This window comes from Vulpes lagopus, chromosome 4 (assembly GCF_018345385.1).
Source record: "Vulpes lagopus strain Blue_001 chromosome 4, ASM1834538v1, whole genome shotgun sequence".
Classification (NCBI taxonomy): domain Eukaryota; kingdom Metazoa; phylum Chordata; class Mammalia; order Carnivora; family Canidae; genus Vulpes; species Vulpes lagopus.
In genome coordinates, this window is record NC_054827.1 from 135,727,244 (window position 1) to 135,749,359 (window position 22,116).

The 22,116-nt window shown below is 34.7% G+C and overlaps 1 pseudogene; it reads right to left on the reverse strand.

Moving 5' to 3' along the window:
- LOC121488872 overlaps positions 1 to 19,076 on the reverse strand; it is a 36,874-nt pseudogene extending 17,798 nt beyond the window's left edge.
- Positions 19,077 to 22,116: the final 3,040 nt, after the last annotated feature.

Consider the following 22,116-nt stretch of genomic DNA (forward strand, 5'->3'; position numbering starts at 1 on the left):
AACACAAAAGGTCAGAAGAATGAGGCCCCACTTTCATGGTCTGTATCTGTATTGAAAATCAAAAGTTAGATTGTTTATTTGAAATTTTCCTCTTAGAACAATTTTGCTGCACTTCAAAGATTTTGGACTGTTGAAGTTTCATTTCATCTGTGTATTTTTTTTAATGAAATTTTCAATGACCTGTTCATTGTTTAACAGCATTTTACTTAGCCTCTGTGCATTTGTGTATTTTCCAGACTTTTTCTTGAGGTTAATTTCTAGTTTCATAGCATTGTAGTGAGAAAAGATGCATGGTATGAGTTCAATTTTTTTGAATCAGTTGAGACTTGTGCTGTGGCCTAACATGTCATCTGTTTTGGAGAATGTTCCATGTGCACTTGAAAAGAATTTGTATTCCACTGTTTTAAGATGGAATGTTCTGAATATATCTGTTAGATCCATCTGGTCTGATGCATCATGTAAAGGAATTGTTTTCTTGTCAATTTTCTCTTTGGATGACCTATCCATTGATTTAAGTTGGATGTTAAAGGCCTCGACTATTGTATTACTATCAATTACTTCCTTTGTTATTAGCTGCTTTATGTGTTTGGGTGCTTCTAAGTTGGGTGCATAAATATTTACAATTGTATCTTCTTGTTGGATTTTTTCCACTTATGATTATATAATGTCTTTCGTCTTTTGTTACAGTCTTTGTTTTAAAGTCTATTTTGTCCAATACAAACATTGCTATCCCAACTTTCTTCTCATTTCCATTTGCATGGTTAATGCTTTACCATCCTTTCACATTCAATCTGCATATATCTTCAGGTTGAGCTGAGTCTCTTGTAGGCAGTACATCATGAGTCTTGCTTTTTAATCCAATCCAATTTTAACCCAAATTATGGACTTAATCCAATTCATATAGATCATCCTATATCTTTGAATTGGAGCATTTAGTCCATTTATATTGAAAGTAATTATTGATAGATATGTACTTATTGCCATTTTGTATTCATGAGAGACAGAGAGAGAGAAAGAGAGAGGGAGAGAGAGAGAAGCAGAGACACAGGCAGAGGGAGAAGCAGGCTCCATGCAGGGTGCCTGATGTGGGACTTGACCCTGGGACTCCAGGATCACACCTTGGGCCCTAAACCACTGAGCTACCCATGAATCCCCATTTTATGGTAATTTTTGTAGTTCTTTTATGTTCCTTTCTTCTCTTGCTCTCTTCTCTGATGGTTTGCTGGCTTTCTTAAGTGATATGTCAGGATTCTTTTCTCTTTATTTTTTGCATATCTATTAATGGGTTTGATTTGTGGTTATCATCAGGTTTGTATATAGCATCTTCTGCATATAGCAGTCTATATTATGTTGATGATCACTTAAGTTTGAACCCATTCCTTACTCCTCTTTTCTCCCCCGCCTGTGTTTCAGGTATATGGTGTCATAGTTTACATCCTTTAGTTTTTTGAATTCATTAACTGATTTATACAGATATAATTAACGTTACTGCTTTTGTGCTTCCCATTTTTCTTCTAGTACGGCCTTTCCTTTCCACTTAGAGTCCCCTTTACCATTTCTTGTAAGGCTGGTTTAATGGTGATGAATTCCTTTAACTTTTATTTATCTGGGAAACTCTCTCATTCTTTTCTGAATAATAGCCTTGCTGGATAGATAATTCTTGGTTGAATGTATTTTTCTTTCAATATTTTGAATATATCATGCCACCCTCTTCTGGTCTGCAAAGTGTCTGCTGAAGAATTAGCTGATAGCCTTTTCTCTTGTGCTTTTAAAATTCTCTATCATTACTTTTTGCCATTTTAATTACTCTGTGTCTTGGTGTGTATCTCCTTGAGTTGATTTTGTTGGGGGCTCTCTGTGCCTCCTCATGTAGATTTCTCTTTCTTTCCCCAGCTTTGAAAAGTCTTCAGCTATTATTTCTTCAAATAAAATTTCAACCCCCTTTTATCCCTCTTCTCTTTCTTCGATTCCTATAATTACAATGTTATTATGCTTGATGGTGTCACTGAAATGCCTTAGTCTATTTTCATTTATTATTATTATTATTTTCTCTCTTCTATTAAGCATGATTGTTTTCCATTGTTCTATCCTCAAGGTCACTGATCTATTCTTCTTCTTCCAGTCTACTATTTATTCTACCTAGCGTATTTTTAATTTTAGTTATTGAATTCTTCATCTCTGATTTGTCCTTTTTTTAAGTTTTCTTTCTGTTTGTGTAGAGTCTCATTGAAGCCTCCCACTCTTTTCAAGTCTGGTGAGTATCTTTATGACCATTACTTTAAATTCTCTATAGGCATATTACTTATATCCACTTCATTTAGCTTTCTTGCTGCCATTTTGTCTTGTTCTTTCATTTGGGACATATTCCTCTGTCTCTTCATTTCGCCTGACTCTGTGTCTGTTTCTGTGTATTAGAAAAGTCAGCTATAGCTCCTTCTCCTTAAAGTAATGGTCTTGGGATGCCTGGGTGGTTCAGCGGTTAAGTGCATCTGCCATCAACCCAGGGAGTGATCCTGGAGTCCTGTGATCAAGTCCCACATCAGGCTCCCTGCATGGAACCTGCTTCTCCCTCTGCCTCTGCCTATGTCTTTGCCTCTCTCTTTCTGTGTGTCTCATGAATAAATAAATAAAATCTAAAAAAAAAAAAAGAAAGTAATGGCCTTGTGAAGTAGAGGTCCTGTAGTGCCCTGCAGTGCAGTCTCCTTTTCACCAGAATATGACACTTCACAAATGTCTCCTATGTGTGTTACATGCACCTATTTCTGTGCATTTTGTGTATTGTGTCTATTTTGTCCAATACAAATATTGCTATCTCAACTTTTTTTCTCATTTCCATTTGCATGGTAAATGCTTTACTATCCTTTCACATTCAAGGACAGTCATTGCAATGGCTTTGCCTGTTGTGGGCTGAGTTTGGTCCTTGTGTTGTTAGTGGCCAGTCTGGGACTGCCTTGGACTTGACCTGAGTCAGACCAGGCATTTGCCAGAAAGGCAATAGCACCAAACTGCAAAGCATTCTCCCTGTCTTGTGCCCTGAAATACTTTTGTTGGTGGGTGGGGCTGCCCCCTAGACCTGATGCCTGCCCCTAGCCCATTGCTGGAACTGAACTCAGACTCCAATTTCTGGTTATATTCCCTTATCTCTGGGGCCGGAGTCACTTTGGAGTGTTGCTGGCTCCTGTTGGGGCTGTTTGTACCCTGCCAGGCTGTGGCATGTCTTTGGATGGGCTCTAGCCAAATATATATTGGATGGAAAAAGTCCACAGGAGAACACGGGAGTGGGGGAATGAAGGCAGGGGCACATGATAGCAGCAAAGTCCGCACTGGTCTGCTATAGGAGGGGACCTGCAGGTGTCTGGAGGAAAGTTCCTGCCCATCCTGGGATGGAAGGAATGTTTCTGCAGAATGCAGGGTTGGGAAGCAAGGTAGGGTAAGTTATTCCTGCGGCAGGGCTGGTTCCCACAGGTATCTCTGTATCTAGGCTGGGAGGAAGGAGAGAGAAAATGTACCCACCAGCTCCTTTGTTCTTAGGGAAGTTCCTGAAAGATCCTTGCCCCTCTGGCACAGACTCTGAGATTAGTAAAATAAATCTTCCCATATACCCCAGGGTGTTTTTCAACCCACTGCTTCTATGCTGTATGTGAGCAGGGCTGTTTGTTATGCTGTCTAACATAACAGCAGGGACTCCACCCCCTCCTCTCTCCCAGAGCCAAATGTGCTGATTTTTTAAAGTTCAGGGTGTTAAGCCCCACTGATTATTAGGCCCCTCTGGTTTTCAAAGACAAATGTTATAGGGATTCATCTTCCCTGTGGTTCCTCCAGGCCTTTGGTGCCTGGATGACGTCTGTTCATCTCTCTAGTCTGCACTGAGAGCCTCTGTCCCTCCCGTGGACAGTCCTATGGGTGTGTTTGACTCTACTGCATCTTGGGGCATTTCCTACCCTCTTCAGTGTGGCCTCTTTTCTACATTTTGTTATGGAGAGTGTTCTTGCTGATCTTCAGGTCATTTTCTGAGTTGTTTGCACTGATGTAGGTGTTATCTAGTTGTATCCATGGGACAAGGTAAGTTTCATTAAATTTCCAATCATACTTTTACCTCACCACTTCCTGGATCTTGAATATAGAAATCAACTGTGTTCTATTCAAAGTGTCTGTCATTGCCGGGCAGTCAGCTACCCTCCATACAAGTTTATCATTTGCCTTAGCTCTTTGGTGGTTGCTATATAATGGAGCAAAAATAAATTTCCTGGCTTTCATTTGACCTGTCACTGACCACTTCATGTGAGTTAACATATGAAAACGTATGTCTATATCTGGCTGTACTTATGAACATATTGACCTTATTCTTCATCTGTCTCCTTCTTTTAGCTTCATTTTATATTTGTGAGTTTAAATAGCCATGTCTAAGTGCTTATATGCACATACATGCACACACATATTATATCATACCTCTATCTTCAAGTAAATATTCTTTTAAAATAATTTGTTCATATTGACAGCCTTCCTTTGGTATCTGCTCATCGCATTGCTCAATATAACTGATAATGTTTTATTTTTATTTAATATGAATTTTAATATAAAAACAAGTGGGAGAGTTGGATAAGACATTAAAAAAAAAAAAGCAGATCTTCTTTATAAGAATTTGATTCTAGCTCCCTACCAAACCAGATTAAGATGGACAAATGATGACCTTCTCACAGCAAAGCATTACATGTTTCACAAGGGTAAAGCTGGTTTTGAATTCTTTAAAGCCCCAAATTCTCCCACAGAGAGCAGTTACATCAAAGCATTCCATGTTTCAAGAACCAGACACCTCTTTTTAAAGTGAAGGATAAAAATTTAAAAGTAGTAGATCTTAAGCATTCTTAACCCCCCCCCCGCCCCCCACACACACATTAACTCTGTTAGCTATATGAAGTAATGGATGTGCCAATTGTCTCGATCTTGGTACTCATTCTACAATGCATATGTATATCATGCATATACTGTAAATATATACAATTATATTTGTCAGTTATTTCCCCATAAAGTTAAAACATAAAGCTTTAAAAATTCAAATAAATAAATAATTTCAGCACCACTTATTTCTTTTGGGAGAAAGTAGATAAAAATTGAACTGGAAAATAAAAACAGTAAGGAAAATTGAATTTAAGCACATCCCATTCTGAAGCATACAAAAACATTGCCAATTATGTATTTTCTATATGGCTCATGGTTTGGCCATTCCATCGCTGTTTGCAGTGAATAGATCCAAACTGTTGTCTCACGTTTTATGTGAGTTGTGTATAATTTTTATAGTTTTTGCCTGCCAAGGAAAACACCTGGTATTGAATTGGCTACTTTAAAATTATAATTTCAAAAATAATGCTCTGATCAGTTAGTGCAAATCATAAGGTACCATGTTTTGAGATGACAAAACATTTTGCTTCAGTTTTCACTATTTCCTTTTGTTGCAGTATATGAGCACCTATTCTTCATTAAAATTTTCTGGACTACAGCTAACTTGGAACAGTGGTTATCAATCCTACATATATGCTAAATTTACCTTTGTTGCCTTAAAAATAACTAAAATTTAGTCCTTAAACCACATGAGTTAAATGAGAATCTCTTATTGAAATATAGATACACATATTCTTTTAGATATATTTAGGCAATTTTAATGTCCAACAGAGTTGAGAATCATTGGCTTGACTGATGCTATAATGATGATGATGGCTTTGTGGTATGTATATATTTTATGAATCAGACCATCAAGTAAAATAATTGAGTCTGATTATTAGAAGTCATTTAGAAATTATCAGAAATGATTCTCAGTGACATGAAGGATGAAAAAGAGGGAAATTGCTAAAGCCTAGATGACTCCTGCCATTCTCCAAATTATCATCAGTTTTACTGATTCTTTTAATGAACAGTGTTCATTTCTAATAAACTCTAATGTTTTCAGTGTACTCCTAAAATATTTGAAGTTTTTTCTCATCTTAAATTTCGTTTTTTAACTATGAATTTACCTTTTTCATCTAAGTCAATTCTGAAGTGAGATATATCATTAGGTCTTTTGTTTATAAAGCTTACTAATTATGCTGTTTGAATCTTTCTTACCTCATTGATTTTGCTCACTTGATTTATCAATTACTAAGGGTGGTATATTAAAATCACCTTTTATGATAGTATATTTGCAATCTTTGTTTTATACATGTGGATGTTATGTTATAATATAAGTGCAAATTCGCAACCAGCTTATCACCCTGGTCACCTGGACCTTCTGGTGTTATGCTGTGACCTCCTTTATCTTTAGCAACGTTTATGTGCAAAAAGTCTGTTTTGAATAATACTAGTATAGTGTTAGCTTTCTTTTGGTTATTATTGCTTGAAATAATTGTCTACTCTTTGATTTTCAGCCTTTCTGAGACTTTATGGCTCATGCTTATCTCATTTAAACAACCTATTCCTGGAATACTTTTCTAATCAAATGGGATAATAATTGTATTATAACCAAATAGTTTGGTCTCTTCATATTTGTTGTGATTGTTAATATTTCCATTTCATCTTTATATGAGTTTCCTATTATCATATTTTTTTTCTTTTTTTTTTCTTTTCCCACAATTTTCTTGCTTGGTTGGATTAAGTTTGTTTTTCCTCTTTCTCATTTTATTTTTCTGGGCATTTCCTTCTTTCCAATCCTATTGTTTTCATGGGGAAATACCCATGGAAGTCTGATGTGATTATCATAGCCATAAGTTGATTGAGAATGGATAATCACTCAGGACAAGCCTGTCATAGCAGACTGAGAACTGTTGTAGCTGAATCATTTAACAGCTGCTTTCAGGTTAAGACCCATGAATTCCTGGTACCAAGGCCCATGATTCCAAGGATCTTGCCTTCTCTCAGATTTATTTTTTAGTTCCTTTTTAGAATTAAGAAAAAGCTCTTATAGCCAGTTATTTAAACTGGCTAGAATAAATGTCTCTAGACAGAAAGACAACAGAAACTTTCCACAGTATACATGCTTCTTGATTTTAATTATTATAGTCATTTTAATACAATATTATGCAAGAATTAGCAATTGTATTCCCAAGTTGAAGATCCTTGAGATAAAAAATATTGGTTCCTGACATCCTTTATATAATGGGTGAGTAAATAAGTATAAAGAAATCTTCTTTTTTAAAAAAAGATTTTATTTATTCATTCATGAGAGACAGAGAGGCAGAGACACAGGCAGAGTGAGAAGCAGGCTCCCCGCAGGGAACCGGATGCACAACCTGACCCCAGGACCCCTGGGATCAGGACGGGAGCTGAAGGCAGCCACTCATCCACCCAGCCACCCATGTGCCCCATAAAGAAATCTTCTAAGAATAGTAGAAGAAAAAAAGAAAAGGTCATGAGGACTTCACTTCTTTGTTTTTCTAAGTTCTGGATATTTTTAATTTTTCCTTTTATCTGTATTAGTAAGTGGTATGATAATTATATTAGATTTTTGTTAGGGACAATTGACATTGGATGGTGAGGTAAAAATCAAATAAAATTTAATGTTTGTTATATAATATATATATTTTAATCTTTAAAATACCTATACTGGAACTATTATCCTTAGTTCACAGATGAAGACATTATGGCTCTGTGGTATTAAGCGATTTGTCCAGATTCATCCTGTTATTGTGGTTGATTCAGAATTCCAATTCGAGGTCTGATTCTACAGTTTTTTTTTTCTATGATGCTAGGATAACTCACCATCATGAAACTGAAAGTAGCGTTTCTTGGTGGCAAAGTAAGAGACTTATAAAGTTATATTCTCCATCCCATTTCTTACCAAAAATTCTTCATACAAAAGTCAGAGTTCCTAATACCTTTTGTGAATCACTCTGGGTTAGAATCCCCCCCCCCCCCAATTCTTGTCTCTAGTGATATGCTAATTCCCTGTAGTTGCATGTTAGGATACCACAATTATTGCTCATTCTTGATAGTCTGTCCATGCAAAAGGCTTTCCTTTATATTAACACCCTAGACTTCCTTCTATATGATCTTTCTTTCTCCTTCAAAAAGAAAGTGACTTAGCTATAAAGGAAGTTGGAAGAAAAAACTGCCAATATAGCTCAGCTCCTATTCTTTGTGAAGTCAGCCTGCCCAAGAATCCCAGATCTGTACTGCTCCTTTATGCCATGCGTGTTACATAGAAAGCATGCAATTGTCAAGCAGAGGCTGGCTAATTCTAGAATTCAGTAGTGGAAACCCCACTTTGCTGCACAACATGCCATTCAAAATCTCTAGGACACATAAATCTGACTACTGCTTGCCTTCTGTTCAAGTTATTTGTCCAGAAATCAATTCACATAGAAGAAAGCTTTACAGTTCATTAGACTCTTCAAGCACCAAAACTACATTTTTTCTTGAGTCTTCTTGCTGGGGGGGGGAGGGAGGGGACATTATCCACATTTTCTCTACATTACCCCATGTTTTGCTTGAAGCTATACCTTGTCTCAGGCTGGTGCTTCATACAGAAATGATAATTGGTATCCCCATGTTTATTTTCCAAAAACATCTGTGAAATAGACACTACTAATATATCTATTTATCAGATGATGGAATAGACTTAAAGAGCTTAAGTACACTGTATCAGCAATCCAGTGAATGCATTCTAGAACCAGTTCTTGGACTTTGTTTCACTTTTTTATCCCAATGTCCATGCTTTAAAGGTTATTCTGTGTCTGTATAAATATTATAGGAGAGGAGCAGTCCTCTCTGCTACTATTGGAGAGGGTGGTTAATGAGATGGGGTAGAGTGCAGGAGCCAGAAAATTAATACATCATAAATTCTAAACAGTGATTTAACATGTTAAGCTTCAGTATATATAGATGTATTTTCCAGAAAGTTATTTGGTATCATCTGAGATAATCTAGATTACGTTGTCTATAAAACAGTGAGTTTACTGAACTTTAGTGTTTAATCAACTCACAGTTTCATGCTTTATTATCTATAGAATTTCCTCAGCAAGAGAAGCAAGTTCTATAAAGGCTATGGAAATGCATTTGATACACTGATACACCGATATACAAAGATTAGCCTGGAAAATATTTAGCTGTTATTAAACAGTTGCTATGTATCTGTATTTTAAATACCATATACTTGAAGGTTTATAAATTTTCTAGGAATTTAGCATTTTTAAAAGATTTTATTTATTTAATTGAAGGAGAGGGAGACAGAGCATGAGCAGAGAAGACACAGGGAGAGGAGAAGCTGGTTCCCCACTGAGCAGGGAGTTGGCAATGCAGGGCTCAATCCCAGGACCTAGGATCATGACCTGAGCAGAAGGCAGAGGCTCAATCAAGTGAGCCACCCAGGTGCCCTGGATTTAGCATTTATATTTAGATATGTCATAAACTTTAAAAGTGAAGGCTTTGACCTTGCATCGGGGCATTGCATTGTACTGCTACTTTGGCCTTTCTTACTGTTATAATACTATAAAGAAGATGAAATTATAGCACTTAACTGTACTTGCTCAGTGCAATTATATGAAGCACTTAAAAATTTTTCTCTACTTCTTATATTCTGTAATTAAGAGGGAAAGCATTTACTATTCACAATATTTAGGATGTCTGATTACTAAAGTAGCAGAAAAAATTCAATTTCTTGAAATTTCAAATATAAGTTTCAAAATGCTGCCTTTATATATGTAACTCAGTTATCTGAATACTTTTTTTTCCTCAAGTATCCCATCATCTTCTGATATTAGCTTTCTTAATCTGTTCACAACATTCTGTAGGATGTTCTCAAACATTTAGGAAAGGGAAAGTCTAGCTAATGACACTTTACTGAGGAACTTCTACATTCAAAACTTTGCACCAGGTGCTACTGAGAAAATACACGTATTAAAGTACATACTATTTACTATGTGCTCATCAATAAGCAAACACTATGATTTCTTTTTATTTTTTTCTGTCATTTTTTTTTGTAAATTTATCTTTTATTGGTGTTCAATTTGCCAACATATAGAATAACACCCAGTGCTCATCCCATCATGTGCCCCCCTCAGTGCCCGTCACCCAGTCGCCCCCAGTCCCCCACCCCTCTCTTCCCTACCCCCTAGTTCGTTTTCCAGAGTTAGGAGTCTCTCATGTTCTGTCTCCCTTTCTGATATTTCCCACTCATTTTTTTCTCCTTTCCCCTTTATTCTCTTTCACTATTTTTTTATATTCCCCAAATGAATGAGACCATATAATGTTTGTGCTTTCTGATTGACTTATTTCACTCAGCATAATACCCTCCAGTTCCATCCACGTCGAAGCAAATGGTGGGTATTTGTTGTTTCTAATGGCTGAGTAATATTCCATTGTATACATACCACATCTTTTTTATCCATTCATCTACCTATGGACACTGAGGCCCCTTCCACAGTTTGGCCATGGTGGACATTGCTGCTACAAATATCAGGGTGCAGGTGTCCCGGCAATTCACTGCATCTGTACCTTTGGGGTAAATCCCTAGCCCTGCAATTGCTGGGTCGTAGGGCAGATCTATTTTTAACTCTTTCAGGAACCTCCACACAGTTTTCCAGAGTGGCTGCACCAGTTCACATTCCCACCAACAGTGTAAGAGGGTTCCCTTTTCTCCGCATCCTCTTCAACATTTGTTGTTTCCTGCCTTGTTCATTTTCCCCATTCTCACTGGTGTGAGGTGGTACCTCATTGTGGTTTTGATTTGTATTTCCCTGATGGCAAGTGATGCAGAGCATTTTCTCATGTGCTTGTTGGCCATGTCCATGTCTTCCTCTGTGAGATTTCTCTTCATGGCTTTTGCCCATTTCATGATTGGATTGTTTGTTTCTTTGGTGTTGAGTTTAATAAGTTCTTTATAGATTTTGGAAACTAGCCCTTTATCTGATATATCATTTGCAAGTATCTTCTCCCATTCTGTAGGTTGTCTTTTAGTTTTGTTGACTGTATCCTTTGCTGTGCAAAAGCTTCTTATCTTGATGAAGTCCCAATAGTTCATTTTTGCTTTTGTTTCTTTTGCCTTCGTGGATGTATCTTGCAAGAAGTTACTGTGGCCAAGTTCAAAAAGGGTGTTGCCTGTGTTCTCTAGGATTTTGATGGAATCTTGTCTCACATTTAGATCTTTCATCCATTTTGAGTTTATCTTTGTGTATGGTGCGAGAGAGTGGTCTAGTTTCATTCTTCTGCATGTGGATGTCCAATTTTCCCCGCACCATTTATTGAAGAGACTTTCTTCCAGTGGATAGTTTTTCCTCCTTTATTTAATATTAGTTGACCATAAAGTTGAGCACAAATAATGCGGCATAAAATAGGGGTTTATATATCTTTCTGAATTAGTGTTTTATTTTCTTTATTATATTTTTCTTTATTTTATTAGTAATTCCTGGATATATGGTATTTCCATTTTTATTTTTTTTAAGATTTTATTTATTTATTCATGAGAGACAGACAGACAGAGAGAGAGAGAGAGAGAGAGGCAGAGACACAGGCAGAGGGAGAAGCAGACTCCACGCAGGGAGCCTGACATGGGACTCGATCCCAGGTCTCCAGGATCATGCCCTGGGCTGAAGGCGGCGCTAAACCACTGAGCCACCCGGGCTTCCCTCCATTTTAAATTTTTTCATGAACCTCCAAACTGTTTTCTATGGTACCTGACCTAGTTGACATCCTCACATAGTGCACATGGGTTCCCTTTTCTCTACATCTTTTCCAACTCTTGTTATTTCTTGTCTTTTTGATACTAGTCATTCTGATTGGTGTGAGATAATATCTCATTGTGGTTTTGATTTGCACTTCCCTGATGACTAGTAATGTTGAGCAACTCTTCTTGTGTCTATTGGCCATTTGTATGTATTTAGAAAAACATCCATTCATATCTTCTGGTCATTTTCTAATTAGACTGTTGGGTTTTTGGTGTTGAGTTCTAACAGTTCTTTATATATTTGAGATAATAACCTCTTAGCAGATATATCATTTGCAAATATCCTCTCCCATATCTAGGGTACCTTTTTATTTTGTTGATGCTTTCCTTTATTGGCAAAGGCTTTTTATTTTGATATAATCCAAATAGTTTACTTTTGCTTTTATTTCCCTTGTCTGAGGAAACGTATCCATAAATATGTCGCTAAGGCTAATGTCCAAGAGATTATTACTTATGTTTTCCTTTAGGATTTGTGTGACTTCAGGTCTCATATTTAGGATTTAATTCATTTCTTATTTTTGTGTATGGTATAGGAAAGTGGTCCATTTTTATTCTTTTGCATGTAGCAGTTCTATTTTCCCAGCATCTTTTATTAAAGAGAATGTCTTTAATCCCATTGTATATTTTTACTGCCTTTGTTGTAGTTAATTGACCATGTAATTTTGGGTGTATTTCTGAGCTGTCTATCTTATTCTATTGATTTACATATATGTTTTTGTGCCAATACCATACTATTTTGATTGCTATAGATTTGTAGTATATTTTGAAATCTGGGATTGTAATACTTCCAGCTTTCTTTTCATTCTCAAGATTGCTTTGACTATTTAGAGTCTTCTGTGGTTCTATACAAATATTAGGATTATTTGTTCTACTTGTGTGAAAAATACTGTTGGAATTTTGATAATGTTTGTGTTGAATCTGTAGATGGCTTTGCATAGTGTGAACATTTTAAAAAATATTATTTCTTACAGTTCATGATCATGATATAATTTTATGTTTGTGTCATCTTCAATTTTTTTCATCAGTGTTTCATGTTTTCAGGGTATTAGTCTTTCACCTACTTGGTTAAGTTTATTCCCAGGTATTGTATTCTTTTTAATGCAATTGTGAATGAGATTATTTTCTTTATTTCTCTTTCTGCTAGTTTATTATTAGTGCATAGAAATGCAACAGATTTCTGGGGTCTCCTGAGTGCCTCAGTTGGTTAAGCATCCCATGACTCTTGATTTCAGCTTAGATTATGATCTCAGGATCATGAGATTAAGCTTCACATTCGGCTCTGTGCTCAGCAGGAAGTTTGCTTCTGCTTGAGATTCTTCTCACTCTCTCCCTCTGCCCCCCCAATTCTGTCTCTCTCTTGAATAAATAAATAAATCTTAAAAAAGAAATGCAACAGGTTTCTGTATATTAGTTTTATATCCTGCAACATTACTGGATTCATTTATAAGGTCTAATAGGGTTTTTTTTGGTGGAATCTATAGGATTTTCTAAATATAGTATTATGTTATGACAATAGTAATGGTTCTACATCTTCTTTAACAATCTGGTTGCTTTTTTGTTCCCTTTGTTTGATTGCTATGGTTCGGACTTCCAGTGGTATGTTAAATAAAGTGGCGAGAGTGGTTATCTTTGACTCATTCTTGATTTCAGAGGAAAAGATTTGTGTTTTTACCATGAAATATGATGTTAACTGTGGTTATTGTCATATATAGCTTTTATTATGTTTAGGCATGTTTAATGTAAACCCACTTTGTTGAGAGTTTTTAATCATAAATGGGTGTTAAATTTTGTCACATGCTTTTTCTGCATCTATTGACATGATCATATGGCTACTGTCCTTCATTTTGTTAATGTGATGTATCAAACTGATTGATTTGTGGATGATGAATCATCCTTGCATCTCTGGAATAAATCCCATTTGATTGTGGTAAATGATCCTTTTAATGTATTATTGAAATAGGTTTGCTAATATTTTGTTGAAGATTTTTGCATTTGTATTCATCAGGGATGTTGGCCTATAGTTTTCTTTTTTTCTTTTCTTTCTTTCTTTCTTTCTTTTTTTTTTTTTTTTGTAATGTTGTCTAGTTTTGGTATTGGTAATGCTGGCATAAAATGAATTTGGAAGTTTTCCTTCCACTTCTATTGTTTGGAGTAGTTTGAGAAGAATAGTTATTAATTCTTTAAATGTTTGATAGAATTCACTGTGAAGCAATCTGGTTCTAGACTTTTGTTTAATGGGAATTTTTTGATTACCAGTTCAATTTCATTACTAGCAATTTGTTCAACTTGTCTTTTTCTTCCTAATTCAGTTTTCGAAGATGGTATCTTTCTAGGAATATATCCACTTCTTCTAGGTTATCCAATTTGTTGGCATATAATTTTTCGTAGTAGTCTCATAATTCTTCGTATTTTTGTTGTGTCAGTTATAATTTCCCCTCACTCATTTCTGATTTTATTTATTTGAGTCCTCTCTTTTTCTTGATGAATCTGGCTAACAGTTTATCAATTTTATCTTTCAAAGAACTGGTTCTTCATTTCATTGATCTTTTTTATTGCTTTTTTAAAGTGTCTATTTCATTTATTTCCACTCTAATATTTTCTATTTTCTTCCACTAGCTTTGGGCTGTTTTATCTTTTTCTAGTTCATTTAGGTATGAGGTCAGATCATTTATCTGAGATTTCTCTAGTTTCTTGAGATATATCTATATCACTATAAACTTTCTCTTTTTTAGAACTATTTTTGCTGCATTGCAAAGATGTTGAATCATTGTGCTTTGCTTTTCATATATTTTTAAATTTCCTCTTTATTTCTGAATTGACTTACTGGGTATTTAGTCACATATGGTTTAGCCTTATGTGTTTGTGGGGTTTTTTTTCAGTTTTTCTTTCTTGTAATTAATTTCTAGTTTCATTGTGGTTTTTTGTTGTTGTTGTTTTGTTTCATTGTGTTTTGGTAAAAAAAAAAATCTTTGATACAATTTCAGTTTTTTAAATGTACTGATACTTTTTCTATGGCCTAGCATGTGATCTGTCCTGAATAATGTTCTTCATACACTTGAAAAGAATGTGTATTCTGCTGTTTTTGGATAGAATTATATACATATGATTCAATGGATTTAACGATTATATAAATAATCTGTCTTTGTGTATATATATAATTTGTCTTTATGTATATATATTATTCAATATACATAATATATATTATTTTGTATGTGTGTATATACATATATACACATATATTTATATATTTATATATAATCTTTAAGTCCAGTAATGTAATGTCAGTTAAAGTCATTTTTTCCTTATTGATTTTCTGTCTATATGATCTATACATTGATTTAAATGGAGTGTTGAAATCCCCTATTATTGCTATATTATTGTCAATTTCTCTCCTTATGTATGTTAGTATTTGCTTTATGTATTTAGTTTCTTTCATATTGGGTGCATAGATACTTATATCTTCCTGTCAGGTTAATCCTTTTATCATTATGTAATGCCCTTCTTTGTCTCTTGTGAAAGTATTTGTTTTGAAATCTTTTTTATTTAATATAAGTATTGCTACCCTTTTTTATACTTTTATACTTTTTTATACTTATGCTTTTTCTATCTATCTACTTTTAATCTATATGTGTCTTCAGATCTGATGTGAACCTCTTCTTGGCAGCATATAGATGTGTCTTTTTAAAAGAATATTCTTTCGGTGACTACATATTTTGATTAGAGCATTTAAACTATATTTCAAGGAATTATTGATAGGTAACTACTTATTGCCATATAGTTAATTGTTTTTGGTTGTTTTTGTATAACTTTTCTGTACCTGTCTTCTCTTAATCATTTCCCTTGGGATTGATGATTTCCTTTAGTGTTATGCCTGGATTCCTTTCATTTTTATTTTATTTTTTTATTTGTTATGTTTCTGGTTTGTGGTTACAATGAGGTTCATATTTAATATCCTAAATGTATAGCAGTATATATTAAGTTGATGGTTACTCAAGTTCAAACACATTCTAAAAACACTACATTTTTAGTCTCTCCCTTCTCATTTTCTGTATATGTTGTCATGTTTTACTCTTTATTTTGTGAGTCCTTTCACTATTTTTTTAGATATAATTAATTTTACTACCCTTTTTTAACATTCATACTACCTTAAAAGTGATTGATCTACTACCTTTATTGTATATTTGCCTTTACTTGTGAAATTTTTTGCTTTCATAGTTTTCTTCTAATTATGGCCTCATTATTTTTCCCTTTTTTTCTTTACTCTTTAACATTTCTTCTAATTCTAAGTTTGGTTTAGTGGTAATGAACTATTAGTTTTTGTTTGCATGAACACTCTATCATTTCTTCAATTCTGAATGATAATCTTGCCAGGTAGAGTGGTTTTGGTTGTAGGTTTTTCTTTAAGCACTTTGAATATATCATAACACTCTCTTCTGGTTTGCAAAATTTCTGCTGGAAAATCTTGTAGATTTTCCCTTGTAGTTAACTTTCTGTTTTGTTCTTGCTTTTAAGATTCATTACCATGTCTTCACCTTTCCTGCCATTCTGTGTGGTCCCTCTATCCTTCATTGTACTGAAACTGTTTAGTCAGCCCTCACTTCTTTAGGAGAATTTGCTCTACATAGAAGTATAGATTCAATGTATCCGTGGAAGAGGTGAGTTCAAGGCTTACTATGTCTCCATTTTAGATCTATATATATTTTTTAAATCCACTGTAACATTTACTCCATAAAGTCAGAGAGTTTGTTAGTTTACTGCTGATTTTCATTGCTGGAATAGTTCTAATAGTCACTCAAAAGTTAAATATGTTCTTAAAGAAAATGGAGCTACTGGGCAATGACTTAGAACAATTATTTTAGTGTTGATTTGCAATTACTATTAGTGTGATGTAATACTCATGTTTTAGGTGGCTGGGATATAGGAGTTTCCTCCTATATTCAGTGAAGACAGATAGTAATTTTTTATCTTTTTAAATAAATTGAGATATAATTAACAGATATCATTACATTCAGCTGTACAACATAATAACTCAGTAGTTGTATATTTTACAAATGATCACCAGGTTAAGTCCAGTTAACATCTATCATAACACATAATTATAATTTTTTCTTGTGATGAGAACTTAATATCTTAATTATCTACTTCCTTAGCATCTTCCAAATCTATGCAATAGTAGTATTATTTCTTTAATGAGTGAAATTTCATCTATTTGTTTTGTTTTATACTTTCCTCGATTGTTAGATATCAATTACTGATGTTCTCAGAGCATCTTCCTAGCAATGTAAATAATGAGCCTTAGACCTCTTCTCACAGGAGCCTTAATAGTAGGAACTGGGTTCTTTTGTTCTCTTTTATCCCCAGTGCCAACCCCAGTATCTGGATTATAGTAGGCAATTCATAAATAAAGTTGAATCAATGAATATCAACTGTATTTTGGGAGAACTAAGGCTACCAACAGCAGTCTTCTTACTTTTATCTAGAAAAATCATTTGATATTTTTTCTTTGTTTTATTTCATATTCTTTTTCAAAAGGTATGTGAGAAATTTTTGTTTGTTTAATTTGCAGTTTTTAGCATCTGAAAAAGTGGAGGGATGTCTTTTTTTCTATATTTCTATAAGCAAAAGAAGCTATTTAAAGCCATTTCTGAATATGATCTGAATAAAAAAGGAATTACACTTGTAGTAATTCTTCTCTTCAGAATTGACACATTAAATCATACATAATCCTTTTTGATCAAATGCAATATATAGAAAAAACAATAACTAGATATATAACCAATGAGCAGAAATTGTCTTCTCAACCCATAAAAGGTCATATTTCTTTATTGACAAGTGTTTCAATTTGGTACAATTGTTTTTCACAAATATGGAAATCTGTGCCTAAAGTTATATTGACAAATTAGGTTATTTTGTTATTTTATTTTATTTTATTTTATTTTGAAGTAGGTAATTTTAAAATATCATCCCATCATTAAACAAATTTGAAATATTTTTCCTACATAAATCAATCATACTGCAATATCTCAGTCTTCAATGACTTATTTCAGAAAATGTTTTGCTTAAGAAATCACACACATATACAATGATCGGTATGACACTAACATATTATGCCTAAATGGAAAAGAAATTATCAATGAATTAAAACTAGGTTATTTGAATAAAAAAGATAGCCATTTTTTCCTGAAAAAAATTAAAAGCTTAAATTTCTATGTAAAATATACAATCTCAAGCCCAAACTTTAAAAATTTTGAATCAGTTTTGGTGTTTGATTCTTTTGAGAGAATTGCTCATTTTATTTATTTCTTTGATGAAAAATGTGTTTATTTAGAAACATTCAGAATTCCAACAAATCAACTGCAACTCTTTTTTTTCTTTCCTTCTTTTTTTTTTTTTTTCAATTACCCGGTGGTATTCTGTTAACAAAACAACAATTATTTCATGTAAACTACATCAGAGACAACTGAAGATGAAAAACTATCATCCCCATATTTAACTAATTTGTGCTGTGCATGAACAAGACCTGCTCTAAATTTCCACACAAATTTGCAACCTCATACTGTACCAAGCAAGGTTAGTGGCTATTAAAAATACCATCAGGACAGGGCTATCTAAAGACATATTCAATAGTGTGTTAACTATATAAAAAATGACAGTCTACAGTTTAAAAACAAAGCTTTCACAGCCTTACATTTCAATTTTTTTCTTTAGAAGGGGTTTTACACGAGGGGGTTAAATGCTTTACAAACAAAAGAAAAACTTCACTAGAACCAACCTATCCTTCATCTTCTTCATCCTCCTCCTCTTCCTCTTTCTCCCTTACCCTTCCTTCCTTTTCTTGCTTTTTTCAGCCTTGACAACTCCTTTTTTTTTTTTTTTGGCCACATCAGGCTTTCCTTTGTCTCAATATGAGCAATACCCCTGTCATATTTTTCCTTAAGCTTAGCAGCCTTCTTTTCATAAGGCTGCTTGTCATCTGTGTTCTTCCACATTTCTCCCAGTTTCTTTGCAACATCACCAGCAGATAGACTGGGATATTCTCCTATGTGTTGGAGGCAATACTCAGAACAAGAAAAAGGAAGAAGGAGGCCTCTTGGATGCATTGGGATCCTTAAACTTCTTTTTTGCTTTCCCTATAGGGAGGATATGAGTTTTCATTTCTCTTTCATAACCAGCCTTGTCTCTCTTTGCCATGTCTTCAAATATCTTTTCTCTTTAACAAACATAGTATTTCACCTTTCTGAGCACTTCTTAGAAAATTCTGAGAAGTTGACTGGAGCATCTGGGTGCTTCTTATGCTCCTCTCAGTAAGTTTGCAAAAGAATAGTTTTGATAACATTTTGCCTCTTAGCTTCTTAGTATCTCCTTTGCCCATGTTTAATTATTTTTCCACAAAGTCACCCAGAGCCCATCTGGCTCTCACTTGCCCTGTCACTGTCTCTGTGGAGCTCAATGTACTGCAGTGGCTGTGAGAGTGGGAGCCAGACGCAGCCTCCACACTCTCTCCACTCTTGAGAATTGCTTGTAAAATTTTAATTAAATTGCCTTTATAATAAATAAAAACAAAAAGCTATGATCTTGTTCCTTATTTTTTCTTGTATTTCACCAAATTTACTCTGCCTAGTTTTCCAGAAGGCAAGTATTTTTATTATTTTTTAGTAAAATATAATTGTAATTTGGACATTTTAGAAGCATCTATTCCAAATCAAACTAATTAATAGCTCATGAGGGAAAAGTTCTGCCATAAACTGTATGTTGTACCCTGAACTACATACAGGGACTGAAAGGTTAAATAACACACAAATATATATGAATTGTTTCCTTTTGTTCTCAACAAGACCAAAGTCACTGAGCTAGCTTAAACACAGTCCCCAATGTAGAATTTATTCAAATCATACTGTGGGAATCTAACTGAAGCTAAGGAAAAAATTAAATCTTCTCGCTCCTATTGTGGGAGCTCCTGACCTCAACAACATGACTTTTTGAACTTCCAGCTAGAAGTCTGCTGACATGTGTCAGCTCTCAACTCCCAGCCTTATTCTCGGATGAAGTTCTTAATTATGTGCACATGTGTATGCATGTATGGGGAAGGTAGGGAGGAGAGAGGGAAATGGAGATTTGAATGGCCCAAAGTTTTTGGATGTCCACATCTCATCTGGTCAACTCTTGTCTCATAGTAGGGTCACAGAAGGAAAACACAGTGACTAGGTACGAATAGCTAGCATTTGTTGACACCTGTGTACTAGGCACTGTTCTAAGCACTTTCTACATGCATCTTGTGTAAGCTTCTCAGTGGTCTAGAATCTCTTTACTATTATATATTTTACATATAAAGAAACTGAAATAGGGGTGCCTGGGTGGCCAGTAGGTTAAGCATCTGGCTCTTGATTTCAGCTCAGGTCATGATCTCAGGTTTGTGGCATCAAACCCTGCATGTGGTTCCAAGTTGGGCATGGAACCTGCTTGGGATTCTTCTCTCCCTTTCTCTCTGGCCCTCTCCACCTCCACTTGCACACTCTTTCCCTCTGTAAAAAAGAAACCAAACAAACAAAAAGCTAGAACAGTAAGAAAAAAAATGTCCAAAATTACACAGTTTTTAAGTGATGGAACTTATATTGTAATGGAAGACTGTCTGTTTTCAGAGACTATGTATTAACCACTATACTCTGCTGAATATAATTTGGGGGCACAGTTGGCGCAAGAGATGGGCCAAGCATATCCCACAATAAGTGTCTATTAAGCTGGGGTTTTTATGTTGTTGTTGCTCAGAAAGCTGAAAAAGAGTCAAAACTTCAGATTAACATAGCACTTTATATTTGTGATGATCCTGATGAGTTCCAACAATTGTGTATGTCAGATAATGCAAAGTTAATATCTTCATTTGTAAAATGAGATAGAATGGGTCTCAGAATGACTGATCAATAATGGCCACAAGATTAATACATAATCAAATTTAGAATAGGATGCTCAGGATCTTTTAAGGCAGATCTCTTTGCAGTTTATTCCACTAGTAGGTCAACATGACATATCTCCCTGCTGGAAAACACTCAAGCACTTGACCTGTTCTTTTCCTTCCAAATAGCAGTATATATATATTTTTTCTTTTGATAAGTACTTCTGTTGTTTATTTACAGAATTATAAAGGAAATCTCAAATCTATAAAAGAATAAGCACTTGATTAGCAAACATGAAACTTTTTTCTGAGATTGCTTGATATGAATTCATGTACATTCAATCAGGAAACTTCCGTCTGAAAAAAAAACCCACAAAATTCATTTTTAGATAAAAGTGCGAAGAAATAAAAACCTCATAATGTTGCCTTAAGTCTGATATACTCATTAATCCCAGCTGAACTTTTAGTGTCCTGTCCAAAAGACCAAACCACATTAACCAGGTCAGTCTGTAAATAGTGAAAGTGAAGCCCAAACCTTACTGTGAACACTAGAAAGATGGCATAAGTCATCTGAAGCTGAATGACCATAAGGTGAGGGAGAAAGTATAAGATGAAAGAAGTGGGAAAGAAATTCATTGTATTTCACAGTGCTTGTCTCAGATTAGAGCTCAGAGATGAGTTACTATGGTCTCCTGACAGAGCCCTAAAGGAGAAAGGTCCATAGAAAGAACATGCAGAAACTTCTTTCACTAATAACAGTCCAACTGTGGGTCACAGGCTGCACTACTTTTTAAAATTTATCGTTTGTCTCAAAGACATAGAGGTTGACAAAGGGATGTTCTCACCATTTATACTGGACACAGTTGATTTTATGTTGTAAAAAAATATACACCTGATGGGTTAGAGAAGCTATATATCAGTAACAGCTGGGGTCATCGTTGGAATGGTAAAGGCAATAGCAGGAGACCATTTCTAGGAAAACAGTGAGAAGACTGGTGTAGATGCTCAACCCTGCCATGTTGCACTCCTAGTATTGCTTTGGGACTGAAGTCCTGGCTTAATATATGAAATCACAAGCCTCTTAAATATCAGTTTTATAGATGGGCATTTTCACTTTACAGATTTTCATCTTTTATTCCCCTCTTAAACCCCTCTATAACTTTTCCAATTAATACCAAGTAATATAACTTGCTCATTCATAAGAAATGTAACTAATCTAAATGATGAAGATTAACATTTAGGAATTTTATAGCTATGAGAGCCCGGTATCCCAGCATATATCACTGGAGATGCTCATGGCAAAAACAGCCCAAATATGGTCTCTAAGTTATATTTGAAGGAGCAATTCTCCAGCCAATCCTCATTCTTACTTTTCATGCACCATATGGTCCTAAAATTATGTGATTAAATATAGGAAAATGAAACATTGCTTCTGAAGTAGAAATGTTGACAGTTATCTTTCTCATTGCAATCTTTGCAATTCCAGTTTAACTATACAGTTAATAATGTCTTTGTGTGGAAGAAAGGATTCGTGGAG